Source organism: Alligator mississippiensis, chromosome 3, assembly GCF_030867095.1.
Source record: "Alligator mississippiensis isolate rAllMis1 chromosome 3, rAllMis1, whole genome shotgun sequence".
Classification (NCBI taxonomy): domain Eukaryota; kingdom Metazoa; phylum Chordata; order Crocodylia; family Alligatoridae; genus Alligator; species Alligator mississippiensis.
The window spans coordinates 185,750,312-185,774,484 of NC_081826.1; the positions used below are offsets into that span (position 1 = coordinate 185,750,312).

The following is a 24,173-nucleotide window of genomic DNA, read 5'->3' on the forward strand; positions in this document are numbered from 1 at the left end:
GTGTCATCTGAAAACTTGCTGCGGGTGCACTCTATTCCAACTTTCAGATCATTGATGAGGATATTGAACAAAAATGGTGTGAGGACCAACCCCTGGGGCACTCCACTTGATACCGGCTGCCAGCTAAACAGAAAGCCATTGATTAATACCCTCTGAGCCCAATGACCCAGCCAAGTTTCTATCCACCTGACAATCCATTGATCAGACCTTTACTTCCTTAGCTTGCCTGCAAGAATGTTGTGGGAGACTGTATCAAAAGCTTTGCTGAAATCAAGATATATTACATCCACTGCTTTTGCTGCATCCACAAAGCCAGTCAACTCATCATAGAAGGCAATCAGGTTGCTCATGCATGCCTTGTCCTTGATGAATCCATGCTAATGATCCTAATCACCTTCTTCTCCTCCAAGTGCTTAGACATGAATTCCTGGAGGGCCCACTCCATTATTTTTCCAGGAACTGAAGTGAGGCTGACCAGTCTGTAATTCCCTAGATCCTCCTCCTTCCCTTTCTTAAAGATGGACATTATGTTTGTCCCTTTTCAATCATCCAGGACCTCCCCCAATTGCCACAAGTTTTCAAAGATAATGGCTAGCAGCTCTGCAGTCACATTGGCCAACTCCTTCAGCAATCTCAGGTGCATTGCGTCTGACCCCTTGGGCTTGTACATGTCCAGCTTTCCTAAATAGTCCCTAGCCTGTTGTTTTGCCACTGTTGGCTGCTCACCTCCTCCCCAAACTGTGCTGCCAGGTACAGTAGTCAGGGAGCTGACCTTGCCTATGAAAAGCGAGGTGAAAAAGGCATTGAGTACTTCAGCCTTTTCCACATCTGTCATTAGCCTGCTTCCACTATTTAGTAAGGAACGTACATTTTGCTAGATCTTTCTTTTGTTGCTAACATATTGGTAGAAACCCTTTTTGTTACCCTTCATGTCCCTTGCTAGATGCAACTCCAGTTGTGCTTTGGCCTTCCTGATTTCATCCCTGCATGCCTGAGCAACATTTTTATACTCTTCCCTAGTTGTTTGTCCAAGTTTACACTTCTTGTAAGCTTCCTTTTTGTGCTTTAACTCACTGAAGTGTTCCCTGCTAAACCAAGCTGGTCTTCTGTCATATTCGCTAGTCTTCCTGTACATTGGGATGGTTCATTCCTGCTTCCTCAGTAATTTTTTTTTTTTTAAATACAGCCTGCTGTCCTGAACTAATTTTCCCCACAGAGTGGCCTCCCAGGGGATCTGGTTCAGCAGTTCCCTGACTGACTCATAGTCTGCTTTTCTTTAAGTCCAGGCTCTTTACTCTGTTGCTCTCCTTTCTTCCTTTCCTTAGGATCTTGAATTCAGCTATCTTGTGGTCAGTGCTGCCCAACTTGTCATTCACTACTACATTCCCCACCAATTCATCCCTGTTTGTGAACTGCAGGTCAAATAGAGCATGGACACTAGTTGGTCTTTCCAACACTTGCACCAGTTGTCTCCAACGCTCTCCAAGGGTCAGAACCTTCCAGCTTCCACCTTCCTGGGAGTCCACATCCTCTTTTTCTCTAGCACTGCCCCTGCCATTCCTTCCTCTGCAGTCCTAGAGGTCTCCTCCAGCAGTGAATTGATGAAGTCCTCATGGTGAAGGATGCTTCAGAGTCCTGCCACTTCCTCCTGTATCTCTCTTGCCCACTTCATGAGGGACACAACCAGAACATGCCAACCACATTGCAGGCACTCCCCCACCTGGCTACCAGCAAACTGAAGTCTCCACAGTGCCAAACCAGGACTTAGGTGGAAGCCTCAATAGTGAGCAGTCCTGCCTGGACAGACACCTCACAGGTGCATGCAGAGGAAGAGCTGACAGTGGCAGTGGCTCTGACATTGTGACATCCTCCAGCCATCTCTTTGGATCTCTTAATCCAGGGTTCTTCAACCTTTTCTTGGTACCCCTGGGAGCCAGTCAACGAGTCGGGGGGGGGGGGGGTTGTCCCTGGTGGCCAGTTGATGAGCAGGAGGGTGGGGAGGGTGCTCCAGCAGCCAGCTGACAAGCAAAACCAGAAGTGCTGGCAACAGAACCAGAAGTGTTGGCTGCTTCTCTGCGCTGTGCTGCTGCTGTGTGCCCCCTGGGGCTTTCCAAAGTACCCCCAGGAATGTGCATACTTCCAGTTGACAACCCCTCTCTTAATCCATCACCTTTCTCTTCCTGATCCTCTTTCTAAACAGACTTTCCCTAGCAAACTCCCCTGTAAGCTGGCCTGTTTCCTGCTCCTTGGTCCTGAAAGCTTCCCTTTTCCCTGCTCCTTCTCACCGAGCTTACAGTGAAGAAAGGTAAGAGAGAGTTTCCAGGTTCCCCAGTGAACTCCCCCTTACTCAGAACTCTAGTTAAAGCAAGGGGCTTAAATATTGGTCTAACTGCTGAATTTCATTTATTTACACTAAATATATGTAGGTTACCTACTCTTAATTACAGAAAGAGCTTATCTTAAAGGCTCCCCTTCAAAGAGGGGGTCAGAGAACTGACCTTCAAACTGTTTGCAAACTGCCCTGTTTGCTGTCCCTGATCACTCACTCCTTGGTCACTTGGGGAGTCTCCTTTTATACCCTGCTGGGCCTGGCTCTGCTCCTTGTTAGGGCTTTTGTCAGACATAAGCAGCAGTCACTAAGCAATCACTCAGCTAGAAGCACTCCCAGCTGCTCAGAGTACATACCCAAATACACACAGGTCACCAAACAAACATTCAGCAAGCCAAACACACTGACAGCCCTGGATCACTTACCTTCCCAGAACAGGATCTGGCCCCTAGTGCCTAGCTCCTCTTCCTCTTCCTCCCAGCGAACTACTTGCAAACTGCCTTGTTTGCTGTTTCTATTGACTCATTCCTTGAATGTGGATGACCAAATTTGGGTGAGCCAAAGAGGAAAGGAAAATTTGTCCTATTACAGCTTCATGTTAATTTGTGAAAGACTGACACTGAGTCTCACTGGGCATCTTTACATGTGCCCTGGGGTGGGGGATGGTGTTTTAATTAGAGCACCTCTCCAGAGCTGCTGTCATTAAAGCGCCTGTAGTGTATATTCAGCATCCTGTACTTCGTGATGGTGAGGGAACTTTAAGTAAAGCTCATTTGACAAGAATTAGTTAAAGTGTTCCTCTGCCATTTTGGATTGTGGGGATGCTGAATACACACGATGCCGAGGCTGCTGGAGTGAGCTAATTAGCACAATCCAGTAGACTTGATTAATTGAGTCTACTCTGATGTGTGTTAATTAGCTTGCATCAGAGCAGGCATCAGGCATGTCTATAGGTGCCCATTGTTTCTTTCACTTTCATTGACAAAGCTGCAGGTCCATGCAGGAAAACTAAAACAGGAATATTTTGATGACCAGCAAGTTTCATAGTTTCATAGTAGCTAGGGTCAGGAGGGACCTGAACAGATCATCTAGCCTGACCCCCTGCCACAGGCAGAAATGAATGCTGGGTTCACAAGACCCCAGACAGGTGATCATCCAACCTCCTCTTGAATTTGCCCAAGGTAGGGGTGAGGACCACTTACCTGGGAAGTTGGTTCCAGATTTTGGCCACCCTAATATTGCCTTCTGATCTCTAACCTAAACCTATTCTCCATCAGCTTATTACCATTGTTTCAAGTTACATCTTCCCTTTAAATTGATTCAAGAGAAATTCTTAATGGAGAAGTGTGCATGTTAGTTGAGGGAATTCATGAAATGAAGCTTTTATTTTTAATCAAGATACAGATATATGTAAAGATGCTTGCTCATTGAGAAGGATATCTTTTTGCTTGTCTGTTAAAAGTATTTATGAGGTACTGAAAGCTTTTCACTAAAAAAAATTGGAAAACAATGAATTCTAACAGGGATTATAGCTCTTTGAAAGGGTAATTTTCCTAAAATAAATTACATGGAGTGAATGAGTGTATGGCAAGAGAATAACTCCCCTCTTGACAGTAGCAGGAGACCTGGATTTGGTTTTCTAGTCCCTTGCACTCAACTTCATTACGATCTGCTCTATATGATGAGCTGCTTCCAGCCGAACCTATTGGCTATTCCATTTATCACTAGAAATTCCTCCAGCTGCTGAAGAACTGACATTGACAACCTGCAAACAAACATACCATCTAATCATCAGGCTAGAAAAATAGTAGCCAGAAGATTAGTAGGTGATACACAGGAGCCCATATGTGAGTTATATGCAGGGCGATATAGGATGGCAGTATCCTAAAGTTTCTGATGGGCTTGTTCAATACAAACACTTGGCTTAGTGAAAAACAGAAAGGAATATAACAGCAGATACATTTCATAAACCAAAATTATTAAGAGCGCTGACTCAGCTGCATTCAGTATTAACTCTCTGGTTAGTTGCAGCTTCCATAAGCCTTGTAAAATACATGAAACGTGGATGTGTGTTCAATATTGTTCTCAGCGTGACAACCCTGCAGCCCCAGGAACTGGCACAAGCACCAAGGGAGAGTCCCCATTTTTATATAGAAAATCATAGAAATTAACAGCTGGAAGGTTCCTTGAAAGATCGAGTCCAACCCCCCTTACATACTTACAGACAGCCATCAAGTCCTCCCTCAGTCTTCTCTTCCCCAGGCTGAACAGTCCCAGACCCATTAGTTTTTTTTCATAAGGTTTGTCATGAATCATATGGGTTAGGATCACAAGCAAACCAAAAGGAGGGAACAGGTAAAACCATGGTAACATATACTCAGCGCCTTAATTTCTTCCCCCCACACCTCCAGGGATGTCCCCAAACAAGACTTTAGTCCCTATAATGCTCAAACAGCAGCCTGCAGCTGTCCCCAATCTGAGTCCAGCTCCTTCAGTCCAGGGTCTTGGCTGACAGAGCCAGTGAGATCTTCAGCTCCACTGTGCGCTCCTCTGTGCAGCTGACCAGGTTCCATGTGCACATTGCTCTCTCTTCCCCTTACTCCAGTCTCAAGCTTCCTCTTCCTTTTTCCCTGTTTTTTTTCAGAGTTGCTGTCCAAATTAACGGACATCAGAGTTCTGCAGACTGGCCTGTGGCTCCACCTGCTGTTATACACATTACATTCACATTTACATGAGACCTATTTAAAAGAGAGAGTGTGTGCACCAAACCTGTGAGATTTGATCTGTGAAAGCTGTTCCTGAATCTTAAATTTACTAGTCCAGGTTGTTTTGGGGGGGGGGGGGGGGGGTTGCTGATTATATTTACATGAGGTTGATAAGCTTTTGCCTCTGAATTTTTCCTCTCTTCTCCTATACTCTCCCAGGATTCTCCAACTGTGGTGTATAGTGAAAGGCTCTAAAAAAGCAGTTAAAATCTTTGCATTTCTTACTGGAAATAACATCTGTTTATGTACATATGGAATATCAGAAGCAGGGTCTACTCTCTAGTGTGGCTCAGCAACGAACATTATCTGTTCACCTTATGAAAAGTCTTACTTACCCTCATTAATCATAGCTTTCCCATTCTGTAAATAATACTGGCATTTGGTTGATAGCATTGGGAAAGAGCTAGAGGTGAATCGAAGCTACTGGTGAATCTAAGATTCTGCATCTCATATCTTGCTTCAACCCTAGATGTTCAAGGTCTTTCTCAGTGCACAGATAAGCTCATTATCTTGGACTTCCTTTAATGTAGTATGTAGCACATCATATTAGTCAGGTTTTTCAATACTTTACACACTAGGCTAGATCCATTCCCACTTACTTCTTGACATAGTTGCACTGGCGGTGGAGATGGGTGGAGTGTTTCACCTGTGGAGAGGCAGATCATGATACGAAGCTTGTCTTCTCCTTGAGAACATAGACTTATGGTTTAGATAGAAGCATCACATTGTAGAGGGAGCCTTGAAGTTATAGTGATGATGATCCAGTAGATTGAGTCTTCCATATTGTTTTTGTAAGACTTGTCCATGAGATTCAAACCTGAGGTCACCAATTTATTTCATATAGGCCACCAAAAAGACATTATAGTTAGAGCTGAACCCAAGTAACTACAATAAAAATATATATATATTATTGTCTGGTGTTCATTGTCATAGTTTCATTGATGCCATATAATGTATACCTATTCTTACTTGCTGATGACTTTGCCCAATAAGTATTCATTATTTCAGAACATAACTCTGTAGTGTAAGTATGAATTATTTCCAGTTGTTTTTTTGTTAAGTGGGTGTGCTTATTTAGGGTGATGGGATTTCTAAGCAAAATTATTTTATTTCTTTATTGAAAAAGTATGCTATAATATATAAATATGCTTAAAGTATAATAGTAAAATTAGTAAATGATAGAAGCATTTTAATTTTATATAGTCATGCAATGGATGTTCTTCCCTGAATAGCTTTCAAACAAAATCACCCACACAATGTGTTGGGGTTTTTTTTTTCTATTTTAATATAAACAAGGGCTCCAGTGAAAACAGTGATAAAAAGACTGGCCTGATGACTTGCTTTATTACCTGTGTTCAAGTGGGCTGCTGCTAGGTAACGTGAAATGATGCTGATGCAATGAGAGTCAGAAAATAACCTCATCCCTTTTTTGCTTACTTCTGACAGTAAAAGAGGACAAGAACACTGATTATAGCCCTGATTCTGGAAAGCATTCCTATACAGGACAGCATTTACATATGTGCTTAAGACCCATTGAAATCATCAGCAATTAAATATGTGCTTGAGAGTTTTCCTAACCTGGGGCATAGGTCAGTATTTTGGTCTCTTATCTGTAGTCAGAATATAAGACTCTTATATGCCTTATAATAAAATATTTAAAATAATATTTCATCATAAATTTAATCAATTATTGAATTTTTTTTTTTAAAGAACATGGTTTTATCTTTCAGCTTTAAGTAGCATTGCAAATGGTGCTATTTATCTCTGAGTAATACAAGTAGAATAAACACAAGTTCACTAGTGGGAATGTGTATTTAAGCATTTTAAATTAGTTGCTAAATGTAAAATTTGCATTCTGCTATATAGGCTTCTTGTTCATTTAAATAGCAAGAGAATATTTCTGTAGTCCTGATGCAAAATCTTGAACTGCTAGGTTTTATTTGTGTTCAGATGTTACTGGTACCTCATTAAGTTTAAAAGTAAGGGGAAGAAAATGATATTCAGGTTGTGATCTATATAAGGCTAAAGAAGCCCTTAAGGTTTATTTTCTACCCTCTTCTGAGAGAGTTGTTATAAGTAAGCATGCATTGTGTGTTTAAGTTGTCATAGAAATCAGTTTCTGAGAACTGTAATAGAAAGACCAAAAATACCTTATGTGGAAGGCAAAAGGTCACTTGGTAAAATTAATCAGTTTTTCTGGAATAAATTCTAATTCATTATAATTGTACATGTGGACAGATAAAAAAGACTGTGCACATTGAGTGCTGTTGCAGAAAGAGTTTACAGTGCCTAGCACAATACCATGAGAAAAATGATAGCCTCCTTCTGTATTGCAATTTGACATACAAGCAGTTGCATCGCATTTCACAGTGATTATGTTATCTCATGGGTAATGGTTAAATGCTGATAAAAGGTTGCAAGGCTCAGAAAGAAGATGGGTCTGTTTTTCTTTATCTGGTGTTATCAGTCTTACGAATCAATGAATTAAGCAAGATAGGCAGCACTCAGGCTATGTTCCTGTTGTCAACAGGCTACCATTTCGGTGTCTCAGATGTCAGGGTGGAAGTGATGTAAATGGGCATTGGGGAGCCCAGTTGTCATTAATGCATGCATGCTGTCAGCTTTAATAAATCCTGGGTCTTGTTATGGAAATTAATAAATGGTCTTCTGTTTCCAAAATGTCTAACATTGCTTTTATATATGGAATATACGCAGGGCAATGTAGAATGGGGAGGGTTTAATGGCTGTCATTTTGTACAGTTTTCTGTTATGTTTATTTCAGATTTGGGAAACACAAGGAATTCAAAATGTCAAGGTTGTCAGGGGCAAAAATATACAATCTACCTGTAAGGCAACAGTATTTTTTAATGTAATATATAGTGTAAAATATATGTCTATTAGTCACACAAAATAATACACACACATTGTGCATATTTCATATAAATTATATATATGCAATGTGTATAATATTTTACATATATAATTTTACATATTATATACATCTATATGTAAATTGTTTAAAATGGCCCTCATAACAGTTACTGAATGCTGCAGGTGTCTAGGATGCCAAATAGTGCTTTATACCTCTGCTGATTAAAAAAAAAAAAAATACAGTAAAATACTCATTGAAGTCCTCTTTTATATATCAGAAAGAGAGAACACAAATTTGCAAGCAAACTATTTTGTTCCATATCTATAACCTGTGTTCTGCATTTGTCTCTCTTCTCCTGTTACTTGTCACTTTATACTTAGCTTGTACTCCCTTTGCAGAAGTGGGGCTATCTTTTTTTTTATAAGTGGGTGCATCTACATGCACATCTCAGGGCACTGACCAGACCATAGTTTATGTAGTATCACTGTATGGAATGGTCCTAGGTGATTGCCCAATGGTAACTGCATATTTATTTAGTACTTGTATAAGTAAGTACTAAATAAATGCTCAGTTACTGGAGTTACTGCACAATAGCGCTGGTGTATGTCTTTTAAGTTACACTACTACACAGTAACCTAATAATACTTCACAGTAGCATATTAGTACTGTTAGTGTTGTGATGTGCTACTGCACAGTGTTATTTGGCTACTGCACAGTCAGCATCTTGTGTAGATGCACCCTGTGTTGACAGTCCTCTGTAGAATGTAGCAGACACTGAGTGAGACCTCCCAATCTTCCCCCAGTATCCGTAATTAATAATAATACTGCTCAGTAATGCTTCTTCAGTGTCTCATAAGCTTCCTTCTCTTTACACAGCAATGATATTTGTAATTAGTGAGGGCCAAGCCATGGTGTCCTGTCTATTTCTAACATCAGTTGGTTTTGCTAAAACTAGGTCTTAAGCGTTTTTATTTTTTAATTGTATTAACTTTTACAAAAGAGAAAATATGTCTTCTTGTCTCTATGTTCTCTTGTATCTCTAAAGAGCTTGAGTTTCAGAAGTCACACTTCGGCTGAAAATAAGCATAGTAGAAAATGCATTTGGTAATGAGCATGGCATAAAACCCCAGATAGATTGACATAAGAAATAGCAATGTATATAAATGTGTGATAATGTTTTACATGATGTACAGTATTGTACGCTGTAATATAATGTAACATAGTCATTATGTTGTGTATATCATATAATAGTAATAAAGTGTGTCAGAAGCCTCAGAATGGATTCATTGCTATATACAACATTTCTACCAGGTACAATCAAGGTCTTCAGGTATGGAATCATGCAACTTCTTCTCTTCCAGACCTGCCAGAACTAGGTGGGGAGGGGCCACAGGCAGGATGTTTGAGCATGTGTTGAATCAGCTCCTCTTCTTGGAAACATTAACAGGTCTCTTGTGGAAGAGTCAAGAGAAAATATTTTTTTCCTTGAGTACCTGAGTATTTGGAGGAAGTAACACAACTTTGATTCAACAGTGCAACTCCCGTCTTTAGGGACGATGGGGGTGACTATTTTTTAAAAAATAAAATCCTATTTTGCATAAAATGTAAAACATGGCATAAACCCACTTACAAGCATCTTTTCTTTTATTACAAATATGACTTTTTGGTCCTACCTTATTTCACTTCATACTTAGTACTGATCCCTTATTTTCCTTCCCTATCTACGTGTAATCCCTTGAATGGAATTTTATTGGTTTCAACATTATTGGTACTTTCAGTCCCAGTAAGCACAGAAACAGTGCTTTGAGAATAAAGCTGTTTGGGAAAACTTCGGTAATCAGTGTTTTTTTTATATGTAGCACAAGTTTTCATGAGCTGTAGCTTACAAAAGCTTTGCTAGAAAGAGGGAGAAAGAGATCAATCAATTTAGATATAAGGTGCAAATCTAGCCATTTACTTGTCTTCAGACTAGTACGGCTCACAATGTCTCAGTACCTTCTTTGCCATTCAATCTGCATAAGTCATTTAAAGACATCACAAACAGCAGGAATGGAGTATAAACAAAAACGATGAGAGGCAGTTCTCAGTCACAGTCTCATTGCATGGGGTAAGAATCATAAACTGAAGTGTCAACATCATGAGGAACAGCCATTTTCCTCTACTGACGATATAAAATGTTTGATACTAGTAACTATGCTTATTGTATGTGTTTGGTAACAAAATCCATTTTGGGATATTTTCTCACATTTGCAGTTAAGTTTTCAAAAGTGCATAGGCAAGTATTTTTATCTGCATACCATATTTGCTTGAAAATTGTACTTCATTTCCAAAGTCTGTTGTAGTTGTACAGAATAATATAGCAGGCAGCAGTTTGTCTGTACATCTGCATTACTATGGCCTGCTCTACAGGTTACATGTATTACACAATTAACTAATTAATTATGCAATTAATTTAGACCGGCTACATGTGCAAAGTAACTATCATGACATAAAAATGTCCAACCAGCTATAAAGTTGGAGCTAGAAAGTGTGCAATAATTTTATAGCTGGCTTCTATCCAGCTTTAATTTGCGTATGTAGCAGGGTCTCATCCTGTGAATGGAAGCCCATCAACTGACAGGGCTTCCAGCTGCAGGGGTGCACTATGCACAGCTGGGGCTGGGAATCCAACAGCTGAGGGGTCTCTAGGCCCTGGCAGTACCCTGCAGCTGTAGGACTCTGTCCCAGGAGCACCCTTCAGCTGCTGGGATGGAGAATCCTAGCTGCAGGACTCACAGCTGTAGCAGCTTGCTATTTGCCGGTTCAAGGAGAGCCTGGGATAGCAATCCTAGGCTTCCCCTGTACCGACGATAAGGCATGATAGGATCTGATGCTGGATCCCATTATCACTCCTTTGAGAGTTTATGCACAATGCAGCTGTTTTATGTATATATGTATTTTAGCTGTAACAAGAAATCAAGATGGAGTGGGGAAATGGAAGGAAAAAGGGTAGAAAGGGGAGGATAGGATTGAGGACACATGAAATGGAACATTAGGGCGAAGTACAGGCAGTCAAAAAGCCCAAGGCTGAATCTATTCAATCTTTGCTGGTTAGTGTAAACTGTGTAGATTGACCCAATAAAGGAACAGACATATAATTTTGGTTCTGGAGATACAGCCACATGCCTGCAGTGGCCCAGGCCAGAATCCAGGGGGTGCTGGAGTACACACGCCTGCTCAGTTGGAATAGATAGTTTGGGCCAAGGCTAGCTCACCCACCCTGTGACAGGAAGGTTGCAGGGGAGGTGCCAAGCATCCTGGGATGCTGGAGGACTGTGAATTAACATTGAATCTGGAGGGATTTGGGGACAGAAGGTCAATAAAGCAATTTAACCTAAATTAGTTAAGTCTGATATTACATCTATCCAAGTTTATCTTAAACCAATTTCAGTCATTTGAAAGCAGTTTATTTATGTACACTGAACTTCTGTTCTGTTACAGATTTAAACCATTTTCCAATCACTTTTACTGGTTTATGTGCAGTTTCTGAACCTAGCCTAGGTGTCATGAAGAGCAACAAAGATGAAGTCAGCCATGAGGACTGTGAGAGACAGAGACCAGTTTGATTTATGGAAAAGTTTAGAAACATATGAACCCAATGAGACATTTATGAGATGGGAGGAGGCAAGAAGCTGCTTGTGCAGGGCTAGAGAAGGGAAGGGAGGAATGGGACAATTAATAAAAGTCCATGGTGACAAAGGTAAGAGGTCCTGTTCTGATGTCTAAGGTGAAAGAAAAAGCATGTTAATATCTCTAAGTTGCTGAAGGGTTGAAATCTGCAGGTTCAGGCTGCAGCTATATGGAGTATCAGTTGAATGGGACTTTGAGAAGCTGTACTGTTTCTAGAAGCATTAACTGCAAATCCTCTTTCCACACACTGGTGGATTCCATTTTTCAATTTAGGTCCTGCTGAAGGGAGGAGAAGAGCTGGAAAATAACAAATTACTGAGGTTTCAGATTATGGAATGTATTCAATACAACCAACTACTGCAAATGTTGCAGTGTACAATACATACTCTTGAATAAATAATAGCAAACAAATGGAAGGTTACATTAGGATGTCAAACAATAAGATGTCATAGGGGAACAGTTTTTTGTTCATTTGTTTTGTTGTTTTATTTTCATTGTTTGTTTTTAATCAGTTACATACTTTTGAAGAAAAGTAAATATGTGATAGATCATCATTTATATAGCATACTTAAATGTAATTAAAATAATTTAGCATTGGCTGATGGCAGATGTAGAAAATGAGTGTTTGCCAGAAAGGCCATCAGAGCAACTTATGTCATATAAACAAATGAAGGAAAATGGAAACGAAAAGCATTCCAGGAAGGGAAAAGGAACTAAGAAAAAAGAAGTTAGGCTATAAAGCAATATCTTTTGAGTGATATAAATGTAATTGTCACAAAACACAATTATCTCTTTTTTTTCCTAAGCCACAAATAATATGCAATCAGTGCTGTGTGAAATGGAAGTAGAAGATAATTAAACCCATCCAGAAGCAAATTATAAAGATATGCTTAGAGAAATGTAGAGGTGTTTTTTAATTTTACCTTCCAGCCGGTAATTTTCAGGCATATTTTGTAGTATCTAATCCCACCTTTGTGTACCCCTAGATCCCATCAATTTTAATGAGCTTGGGATGAAGAGAAAATGCAAAACTATTCCTGTATGTAGTTTATACATCCGCCTAAAGCATTGGTTTGGCTGGCAGTATAGAAAGTTAAATAATTGAGATATAATATTTACGCAGATGTCAGTGATTGACTTTGACTTGGTCTAGGTGAGCTGTTACATTTACTAGTAGCAAGACTTCAGTTCTGTTTTCACAAACCATTAAGGAAATTTACCAGTCTGATTAACATTTCTGTGTAAGCGCTGTAGGCACTGGTAATAACTCCTGGGTATTTAAAGCGCTATTAACATAAGTATGGTTATGAAATCAGATTTTGTATTAAAAATGGTGCATTGAAACAAAATTGTTTTTAGTGGAATAGCATGTCAGTAAGTAGTTTGTAAATGGCTATTGTAGTTAATTATGCAATTGATGTAGCATGAAAATTTTAATCAGAAAATATCTTCTGAATCATATAATTTAATATATATTACCTTTATTTTATACTTTATGAACTATATTATTTTATACCATAACTACTGTGTAAATTCTTGTTTATTACATTGTTATGCCATGGCATTAATTTGTAGATTTTTTTCACCTTCAACAAATTGCTTTTACTATTTGCTTTTTTCATAGAATCAGGATTTACTGTTGTTAATCTAAAAATGCTAAAGAAACAACATTTTGTGTATCTTAATTTTTACAGGGAAAATCTGAGGGGTCTTACACTTTCAATCCATTCATTGATTGCTGTGGGTGCAGACTGTGGTGAACTGGTAAGTCTCTGTCAATTTCCTTATTATTTTATTTTCCTTAAATGCCGCGTTGTGGTATTACATGTGATGGTCCTCCTCAGTGGAATTCAGTAGAATTTTGTGGCAAAATTTTTTTTGTGGAGGGTCTGAGAGGTTCGGTGTCAGTCTTTGGCCAACAGGGCCATGTCCAGATGAGTGCGGCCGTGCGGTATGTGGTGCTGCAGACATGTCTGTGCTGCCACATACCACATCTTCCATTGTTCCCCATGTTGCAAGGGAGCAGTTTGGAAGGCTTTTTGACTCTTGGATATCCAGGGATCAAAAAAATCCATTGAAAAAAAAAAAAAGACCGCCCAAAGACAGAACCTGGCCGGCCAGAGCCACACTCTGCTGCTGTCCAGGCTCTGTGCAGCAAGATCACCATTGCTGCAGCCCTGGGAGGCTATCAGGACCCCAGGTAAGGCTGCTAGGGCCAACCCAGTTCTGGCCCCGCCTTTCCTACCCCTGGAGTAACTTGCCACACACCAGAGTGTGTGTGGCACAGGCATTCCCTGTGGACAACTAGTGGCGGCACAAGGTGTGCTGCCACTAATTGTCCTTGGGGAACAAAATGTCCACACATGCCTGGACGCAGCCCAGGTGTTTTCTACAGGCCTGAAAAGAATAGACTTAAATTGTGAAGAAATATCGAAGGGGTTCTGCAGATTTCAGAGGTCTAATAAATCCCTTCCTCAGAATAACAGACATTGGCTGAAAGTTTTTTCCAAGGTATATATAGAAAAAAAGATATCAAATTTTCTTTAAAAAAAATATTTTTGCTGGATTTGGGAAATAAGTGGCATTCATATATCCTAGATAGTTGGAACAGTTTTAAGAAATGCTGTAGTCCAATTAATAAATCATTTTTCTGGGGATCAGGAAGTTTAGGTTTTTCAACTTTCTGCACTACTTACTGTCTGGCCTCCGGGCAAGTCACTTAACCGACCAGTGTCACAAATTCCCTTTCATTTTGCCTAGTGAGAAGATAAACATTGAATGTTCTTTTAAATTTTCCTTTCCAAGGAAGTCGATCATACCAGGGTCTCATAGAGATTAATTAACTAATGCAAGCTCAGCTCCTTGAGCATGAGTATCATCTACCTAATTTTGCATAACAGTAACAGTCACTTCCTTTGTTCAGTGTCTGATATGTCAAAGGAAGATGAGAAACCAATACCAGCTGGTACTATGACTATGTGCTTGAAGGAACAATTTCTTCTTGTTCCTTTCAAGCAAGTTATATCTTACTGTGTGACCTACATTATGTGATTTGATCACTCTGAATTTATACTAGCTAACATAATTGTAAATTTTTATTTTAAATAATTAATTAGACCCTTATTTTGTGGAACTTACACTATAAGAATACACTGATTCATTCAAAACAGTTGTGTATTTTTATCCCAAATAAATAAGAATGATTCCAGGTTCAAATGTGTGATCCTATACCAAAATATGTAAAACTGCAATTCTCAAAACTTTCCACAGATTCAGACCTTAGAATAGTGATGTTAATGTAATTTAAATCAATATATATAAGGCAAGAATGCCTTCTTTATATTAAAAAAATAAATCTGATCCTTGAGTTTGGGTCTACATATGGCTTTGCTCTGAATAATATCTTCCACTGAATCTCATCACTTAACTTTAGTCTATGGAATTATGAGTAAATGCTTGTAATCCGGCCTCCTAATCATTCAGAAGAAACTTCCTTGAAAAGGCCATGAACCTTAAAAAACCTGGAAAAATTGAATATGTTATGGTCCTAGGTTTTTGCTTACCCAACCCTCAGATTAGATAGGGTTTATATTACTTCACATGGATGATGTATATCAAATCTTTTCAAACTTTCATACAGTTAGTTTTTGAGGTAGGTTAAGCAACAAATTTCATCATATTTTAGCTTGTTGTTTACTGGGGGTCAAAGCTAATTCTTCTAAGAGAAAATCTATTAGCAGTAAGCAGGGTTCAGTTTTTGCCAAATATCAAAGTTAGAAAAAGAGCAGATAATTCTGAATAGAAATAAAGTTGATATTTTTTTGTTTTTCCTATTAGTGCTGTTTCAACCCTGTAGATGTACTTGGGGTTCCTAGATCTCTCCCTTTTAAAAGAGACTCGACTCAAAGGTGACATTTTGGCATCATGAAGACAATGGCAAAACTCTCACTGACTTCAGTGGGTCCAGGATTTTACTCATAAACCTTTGTGGGGAAATAATATTACTTATGTTACTTCTACAGAAAGGGCACTGCAGAGAGCATATTCAGTGATGTCATTATTGAAAGCTGAGTGCTATATTAGTAACAAAAGAATTAATAAAAACATAGGAGGGGGAAAAGCTACAATATTTTATTTTTTGTATCATGGAAAGGCATAAAACAGGAAAATACTGATGCATCCTAAATATCAAATTGTTCAATATACTTTGTGTCTGGGGAAAACAGTACAAGATAAATGCATTCAAATTGCTAGCACTAATTATCAGTTGTTTTGCTCGGAGGACTACAAATCAGCAAGCGAGGCATCTGGGCTATCTGTATGAAGCCAGCTCAGGTTGTTTGAGATTTGAAAATTATTTCAGTTTGACAGTTTTTAGTAGGGGTTGAACCAGATGACCCTGGAGGTCCTTTCCAACACTATGAATTTTATATGAGATGTGTTAATCCAGATGCAACAGATCACATGATAAAACTACTACAGTTTATAATACCTAGTTGAAGGTTCAAAACATTTACAGCCCCTGAAGGCTGAACAGAGCCTTATCGGATAGTGGTCCCTCTGGTTCTAGATTAATGGCACAGCTTGTGAAAATGTGAACTGCTTCTGATTGTAGCATCTTTCTTGTGTTTAGACAGAAGACTTCAGTCTGTAGATTTTTTCACTTTAGTACCAGCACTCAATTCACTCTTTTTAAAACAACTGAACTGCCCTTATCAATGCAGATATTAAGGGGGGCAAATCCTAATTTTTTTTTTTTACTAAGTCTGTGCTCTTTCTAAAAATGCTAAACTGGCTGAACTAAGACTACGGGTACCTGTAGTAATTTGCCTTTATGTAAATTTTGCCCCTCACTTCCATGTGTTCAAGAAGAACAGGGTCGGCAGTAAAACGGGTAAGGAATAACTTAGCGGGGAGGGTCAGAGGGCAACAGACTGAATTTGTCTCCCTCCCCAGCAATAGGAGGGGGACAAATTCAAGGTAGATATCCAACAATTAGATTCTATACCTGGAAAATTCTAACAAATTTATAAATTTTGCATATATAAACTGTAGTTATTTAGGGATCAACTAGTAATCTAAAGTAAAGAAAACATTGCTTTTCAAAGTATTTTTTAAATATCTTCACACACACATGATTTATATAGGCTTATCAGGGTTATCATTGTTTACTATCAGTGTTTACTATCAAAGTAAATGTAAGACAGGCATGCCAAATTTGACGTAGAATAAGGTGTCACCAAGTACACTGAAAAACATCAATCTTCCTGCCCTTTTGGGTTTATTCCTACAGTTCATTTTCTAGAACATTCTCTAGCCAAACTTTTAATATACAATGTAAATGATGAGGTTCCTTCTTACATTCCCTGAGACACCATTATGAAGTCTGATGAATCCAGTCTCACTAATAAACCATAGGCACAACGCTTAGTGATTTGGGGGGTGGGGGGGGAGGGGAGGGGTTTGTTCAGCTATATCTCCAGGGCCAGAGACATGCTTGCGGAAGACATTCTCTTTTACCTAGAGTATTATTCTGTAAGAACACTGGAACAGCTTTCTGGTTATGCCTCAAGTGAATATGATCAGATAAAAAGCTCTGCTAATGCAAACCTCTGGAGACACATTTTATTACTCATTCAATGTACTTGGCAATTTCTTGCTGTTCTACCAGTAATCTGAAACTGAAATTGATTATAGGTATTTCTGAGCTCATCTAAAAAAAGATTGCCCTTTTTCTTTTTTTGGACACTTTACAATATAATATTCCCTGTGCCTTTTTCATACTTCCTCAATGTGAAACTGGTATCTTCTTTTGCAAATGAAATCACAGATTCTCTGTATTAAGGACACATTTGCTGTGGCCTACTGAGACTTTGCCTTATCAGACATGTTCTGACTAAGGTATCACTGAGATTTAAGCATGTGCACTGTAGGTTAACATTTTCCTATATACCCTGTGCTATCATGGCTATAAAAAGTATCTTGGGGAAAATGGATCTTAAGTATAGGTTAAGCTAAATATTTATAGGATTTGCAGACAATTATCTTCTGCACTGTGAATATGACTGATTTCTGATAAACCGTTCTAATATATAATACACACACACATGTGAAAGCATGTGTGAATTTTCCTGAATGTTATGGGTCTTATATGGATATGATTCAGGCTACTTAAGAATACTTACTTTAGAGATTTGCCTGGGCTTTATAGACAACATTGTTTTGAGAGCATTCACTCTTTCACCTGTAAAAAAACAAACAAAAAAGGATTATTCCAGCTCTCACCAGCTGAAGCACCTTACAATGCTTTGACTATACAACTGGTCAGATCTTTTCCAAATAGTTTTTCTGTCAGCAAATACTGATTAAACACAAATGAAATGTTTTGCACTTCAATAAAAAGATTGGAATGAAAAAAATATCAAAACATTTCATTTTGATATGGTTTAAGTCCATGTGTTTCATTTAATGGCTCAATGTCAAGTTGAGAAGAGATATCAAATAGGTTCCCAATGGGTCTGTCCTGGGTCTGGTATTGTTTAACATCTTCATTAATGATTTTGACGATGGGATTGAGTGTATGGTTAGCAAATTTGCAGATGGCACTAAGTTGGGTGGAATTTTAGACACTGAAGGGTAAGGCTGACCTGGATAAATCAAAGAAATGATTTACAGACTGGAGAATGACTGGCTAGGTTGCAGTACTGCACAGAAGACCTGAGAGTTACTGTGAATCATAAGCTGAATATGACCCAACAGTGTAGTCTTGTTGCAAAAAAGCCAACAGCATACTTGGATGTATTAACAGAATGTCACTTTCAAATCAAAGAAAGTGATTCTTCCACTTTATTCAGCACTAGTATTGCCTCACCTGGAATAGTTTGTCCAATTTTGGGCCCCGTGCTTCAAAAAAGAAGTGGACAGATTGGAAAGAGTCCAGTGGAGAGTGATAAAATGATTAGAGGCCTGGGAAGCATGACTTATGAGGAAAGTCTGAAGAAACTAAGGTAATTTGGTCTAAAGTAGATTGGCAGGGGATTGGATAACAGTCTTCAAATGCCTGAAGGATAATTATAAAGAGAATAGACATAGTCTTGTTCTGTGGCTGTAAAAGACAGAACTAGAAGCAATAACCTCTAACTGCTGCAGAGAAAATTTAGGGTACATAAAGAGTTCAAATTTAAATTGACACAACTAGAGTTAGGTCAGTCTAAGTGCCAAACTGTACATATGTTCAGACAAAAAATGGCCAGTCTAATCTGTTTTAGTTCATCTAAGGAGGTGAACTACTTAGATTGGGCTAACCGGTGCCTAAACTAACCAAACATGTATATGTTCAGACCCCAGCCACTCATCCCAGCCCTGGGGTTGTGCTTTTCTTACTCCCTCTCCAAGCCTGACCAGGCTATTTTGTAGCATTCTGACCCCCTCACTTCTGGATGGGCAACACCCTCCCCCTGTGGACTGGGCAGTCTCACCTCCCTTCCCCCCAATTCTTCCAACCTTCCTCATGGACCCATTAGCCCCCAATCCCACCTGCCCCTACCCCGCACTAACTTAGATTGCATTCCCAGTGCAGCTCCCAGCACCAGTAAACATGTGCACAAGCAAGGACCCAGTCTACAATCATAGGTCGTGACCTGTGAACATGTGCACATGCTCTTAGGTTGGAAATGGGGAAGAACTTTTTGACTATGAGGGTGGTGAAATTATATATATACTTTGGTTAGTTGCCAATCTACCTTGTCTTCTACTTGACTTTAGACTAATACAACTAAGTATGTTAGTCAGGGATGATACTACCTTGAGCAGGGAGCTAGACTAAATGGTCTCATGAGGTCCCTTTCAGCCCTGCATTCCTATGATACTAATAATTAATATAGCTTGGCTGAGATTAAGTGCAGTGCTATGCAGTATAATACAGTACAATATATTTGCCCTGTAAAGATTGTTATTTTATGGTGTTCAGGGAACCAATAGTTGTCACATATGGCTGGTAATAAAATAAAAAACCTTTTGGATCTAGACAATTGTCTAAAATCCATCTCAGTTTAATGGTAACTGAAAATAGGTGATGATATTATAGAATGTTGCATATCTGAATAAAGGGAATATGTACCGTACTATGCAGTTATCAATGCTAGCTGTTACCAAGCAAGATTGGGTACTGAAAACTGTATAGCTATATTAGTGTGAGGCTTCACTAAAATTGAATATTTGAAGAGGAAACCAGGGCTAATTAGCTCAGGAGCAGTATCATGATAACATGGACATATGGCTTTCAGTACCTTAGCTAGCATTTATTCATCTCCTTGTGTCATGATGCTGTCATGCATACATATCCTAAATGTCTTGTCTTGGTTAAGTGGGTCTTTAGAAATATAGTTGGGCCTGTTCATTACCTTGTAATCTGTTGTGGGTATAGATTTTCCATCATAATCAAGTCTATGAAATCAAGGGAGTTGTGGGGGAGTATGAAAAGAGCTGCAAATTGCCCAAAACAAATTGTATGTGTTGTGTTCACTGGAAAATAAGACAATAAAAATAGCGGTATGCTAGACGTGACACTGTGCAAATGGGCAAATTTTAAACTGTGTGCGCTAATTATAGAACTCACACAGGCTACCTTAACAATGAACCTTAACAACATGGGTCTGATTCTCCTTTCGTGTGGTGTCCAACAAGAGTAATTCCACTGATGTAATGAGAATCTTGTCCTGTGATCCCAACACATTATCAATTAACCCTAGTAAGCCATAGTTTAGATTTAATATCCTTTTTCATCTGTGTCCCTCTTCTGGAAGCTGTTATTCAGGCAACACATCTTTTAATTTAAGTGGCAGCTAAGGAATGCAAAATGATACTTATGCCATTATAGCTTTACTTACAATAAGGTGCTTGCAAGAAAGCCAGGCACTAGTAGCATCTACACATGTGACTTTTTTTTCTGCACACTCATTTAGTATCTGCTTAAGTACTGGCACCGCACGGGTCATTTTTAATGCTACTGCATAGTAACAACGAGCTACTGCACAGTAGCCCTTTGCTACTATGCAGTAGTATCGGCATCACAGTTTGTGCCTGCCATGCTACCTTGCCGAAGAAATGAGCTATGGCAATGTAGCTCATCACTACAGCGATGTAGCATTTCATGTAGATGCATCCACAGTGTAACATCTTTACCTAGAGTAGATAAACTCTCTTAGTAAACTCATTGCACTGATGGACATCAAACATGCCTGTTGGTACCTAGTTTTATATTACATATTTGGAGTTCTTTGTCTGTTATTTATAAAATGCAAGTCATGACACATGCCCTTTCAAGTGCTAAACTGGACCTTCAGCTAAATCCTGCACAGTTATATGAATGTATGGTATGCCTTATAGTTAGGGTGACCATATGGGACCATGGGAAATCCAGGACACTGCCCTCCTCTCCCCTCCCCCCTGCCCAAATATAGCAGTGCTGCTGCAGGCAGAGGTGGATGCAGAGCAGCATGGTGTGCCAGGCAGTCGGGCAGCAGTGGTGCCTGCCAGCCTGACACACCTTGCTACCCCACTTCCCTGCCAGACTGCACCCCACATCCCTGTGATTCCAGGACTCACTTTAATTTTAACCAACCAGCCAGAACTGGCCTTCAAAATCCAGGACTGTCTCAACCAAACCAAGACATATGGTTGCCCTACTTACAATAAACATATTTTGAATGGTAGAAAGGCTATTATATTCAAATCAGCTACATATGTACACAAAGCAGATGAAGACCCAGGGATCCAGTACTCATCCTCCCCATGATTTTCCCTGAATAGGTGGAGAGAGAGATTTCCCAGGAGCTTCATAGCCACTTTAGAAATTATATATCACCTTATTTCTCACCCCCAGATAGAAGATAGTGTTTCTTTTCATATACCAGTCCTACTACTGCAGGAGACAGGAAGTTAAACTGTCAGCCAGCAAACAGTGACCTTAACTATATGTAGAGTGCTAGGAAATATATAAAGCAAACTGAAAAAGGTATAATATAAATCTTTCATTTGGTAATCTTAAATGTTACATACTTCAACAAGAAGGGGTACAACATTGGTAGTTGGAACTTTGCTTTTCAAGTTGATGTATTCCTTTTAGCTTATGTTTGCTATCAACTTCTGAAGCATTTTTTTAATATATATTATTGAAGGTTTTCTCTTCTGTCTAGAATTATTAGATGGATTCTTAAATCTACTGATTATATTCTTCTCTCATATATAGCCATATTGCTAATCTACCTAATAATCTACCCTTTTGAACATTGTTGCTTTCTGTTTTAACAAGCCAGAGATTCAATATTAATTTCTAAAAAAGAAAATAGCTGAATAACAGTAATAATATTTGTTAATATTATACTTATCTTGAATAATCCCATAGCATTTTACAATCTGCAACAAGGATCAGACTCCAAAGACTAATATTTAAAATCTCCTTCATTCAGAGTATCTGTCCTTAGTAATAACAAAGGTAGAATTTGCAGTGAACTCACTAAGAGTGCAGGCCTATGATTCATCTTGCTTAAAACATTTAGCAGATGAAAACTGAGTTTACTTGGAAAGTTTTTAGGTTTTTTTGTCTCTTCATCAGGATGGCTGTTTAATTCCACTTTATCCAGAGTTTATAAAAGTATGGCGGGGACAACAAGTTGCTGCAGGAGCACAATTTACATTGTGTATTTTGGAATATTTCTGCAGAACAAAATGAATACCATGTAGCTAATTCAGAACTAGCTCATGGACTAGAAGCAGCTTAAATGCCCTACCCAAAAGAATTAGCCCTGATGAGAGAGGGAGTTCTGTAACTTGGGTGCTGATCTTGTGGTACATTCTGCATGAAAGGTACTTTCATCCATATGGAGTTTAACTGACTGAGTAAAGATGCAGATAGGTGCAGGGACTTGCAGGACCAGGGACTAAATGTACAAACCTTATCTACATGTTCTTTCATGCTATAGAGCTGGAAAGGGGGAAATAATAATATACAGTTTACTCAATGCTTCATAAATATGGTATATAAGAGAAAAGAGATTTACCTTCCTCAGTGCTTCTTTCCTAAATAATAAAACTATGTGGGAAGTCCTACTCAGTTGTTTTTTGTCTCTCTGAAACAAGAATGATTAATATGACTGTGAATGACTTCTGTATAGACATGTTGACTTTGTATTCCTGCAGGTGACTTTGTTCTACTCCCACTCTTTCTTTGACTGCTTAAATATTTATCTGGGGTAATAACAATAATTATAAAATGTAAGTCAGCAGCTGTTAGCACACATATTTTTGTTGCTGACAAATTCAATTAAAGGTATTGCTAGCTAAACCAATCAAATAACAGGTAGTTTAGAAAAGGTCAACTCTGAATTATTGTTTCCCATAATAATTTCCCAAGCCATTAAGTCTGTAAAATTCATTTGAAACTGAAACCCATAAAAGTAAATTATGGAACAAAGTGCTGTGATAGTTTGTGGGCATTCTAGAACAGAAAGCTTAGCCTCTCCCACGCATCCTGACTCTTGCTCTCATTGCCTGTGTTGCAGCACAACTAGAATAAGGGTCTGGCTGCATTTCTATGGTAAAACCCTGATTCCAGGAAGATATAAGTCAATTCCAAAACTGTTAATTCTAGGCTGACCATAATCCAGTGATTTTTCTTGATTTTAAAAACTAAGAATGTCCCCAGAACATTTAAAGAACATTTCACTGGATGCTTGTGAATGAGAATAAAGACATATAACATTGGAATAAGTAAAGTCACGCTTCATAAAGTCAGGTGCTTTGAAACACAAGAATACCAAGATACTAGTCCATTAATTTCTTAAGTTCTTAGTGTAGAATTTAAAAGATTTTTTGAAATCTCATAAATGTTTGTGGATTGTAGCCCTTTGCTGCCTCAGTTACAAATTCTGGTATAATGAGCAAGGCACAGGGCATACTCATTTAATTGAGCCCCATAATGAATTAAATGAGTTAGGGTACTGTTTAGGGATGATAAAATACTAAAAATAAGGCTCCTGGCCATTAGGCCATCAAATGCATGTGGTACCTTAGGCAGACAAGGTTCCTTGGGTGAATTTGATATCTTTTATTAGACCAACCCAAATGGTTGGAGAATAGTTATTAAGCAAGCTTTTGGGTTCAAAAACCCTTTGTCAGGCTAAGGAAGCTTCAGCAGTTGGTGTGTGCTCTTCCTGGATGGAATGAAAAGTAGGTTTATTGCGTGTCCATGTACAGATAAAATGATTCTTTGTTCTAATTGCTTTTTCTTGTCATCTTATGATGTTGGGTCACATCTTACATGTGACAGAGCATCAAACAGGCCCATCAACGGAGAGGAAGAATATTTTGGTTATTCATCATGTCTTGATGAATGAATTGGGGAAATCATTAAAACCACTGCTCCGTCTACTATTCTTACCAAAATTAACTCATAGTAAACACTTGGTGCTTATGTTCAGTTAGTGATGAAAACATGAGAAATGGATATTACAATATGCATATTTATTTGCTGGAGTTT

General features: G+C 38.8%; 1 protein-coding gene across 11 annotated transcripts in view; it reads left to right on the forward strand.

Moving 5' to 3' along the window:
• PTPRD (protein tyrosine phosphatase receptor type D) overlaps nucleotides 1-24,173 on the forward strand; it is a 2,106,329-nt gene that overhangs the window by 462,007 nt on the left and 1,620,149 nt on the right. For all 11 annotated transcript variants that reach the window (XM_059724729.1, XM_059724732.1, XM_059724733.1 and 8 more), the window contains exon 2: nucleotides 13,330-13,399. The gene's annotated coding sequence lies outside the window, so the exon portion shown is untranslated. The remainder of the gene's footprint in view (nucleotides 1-13,329; nucleotides 13,400-24,173) is intronic.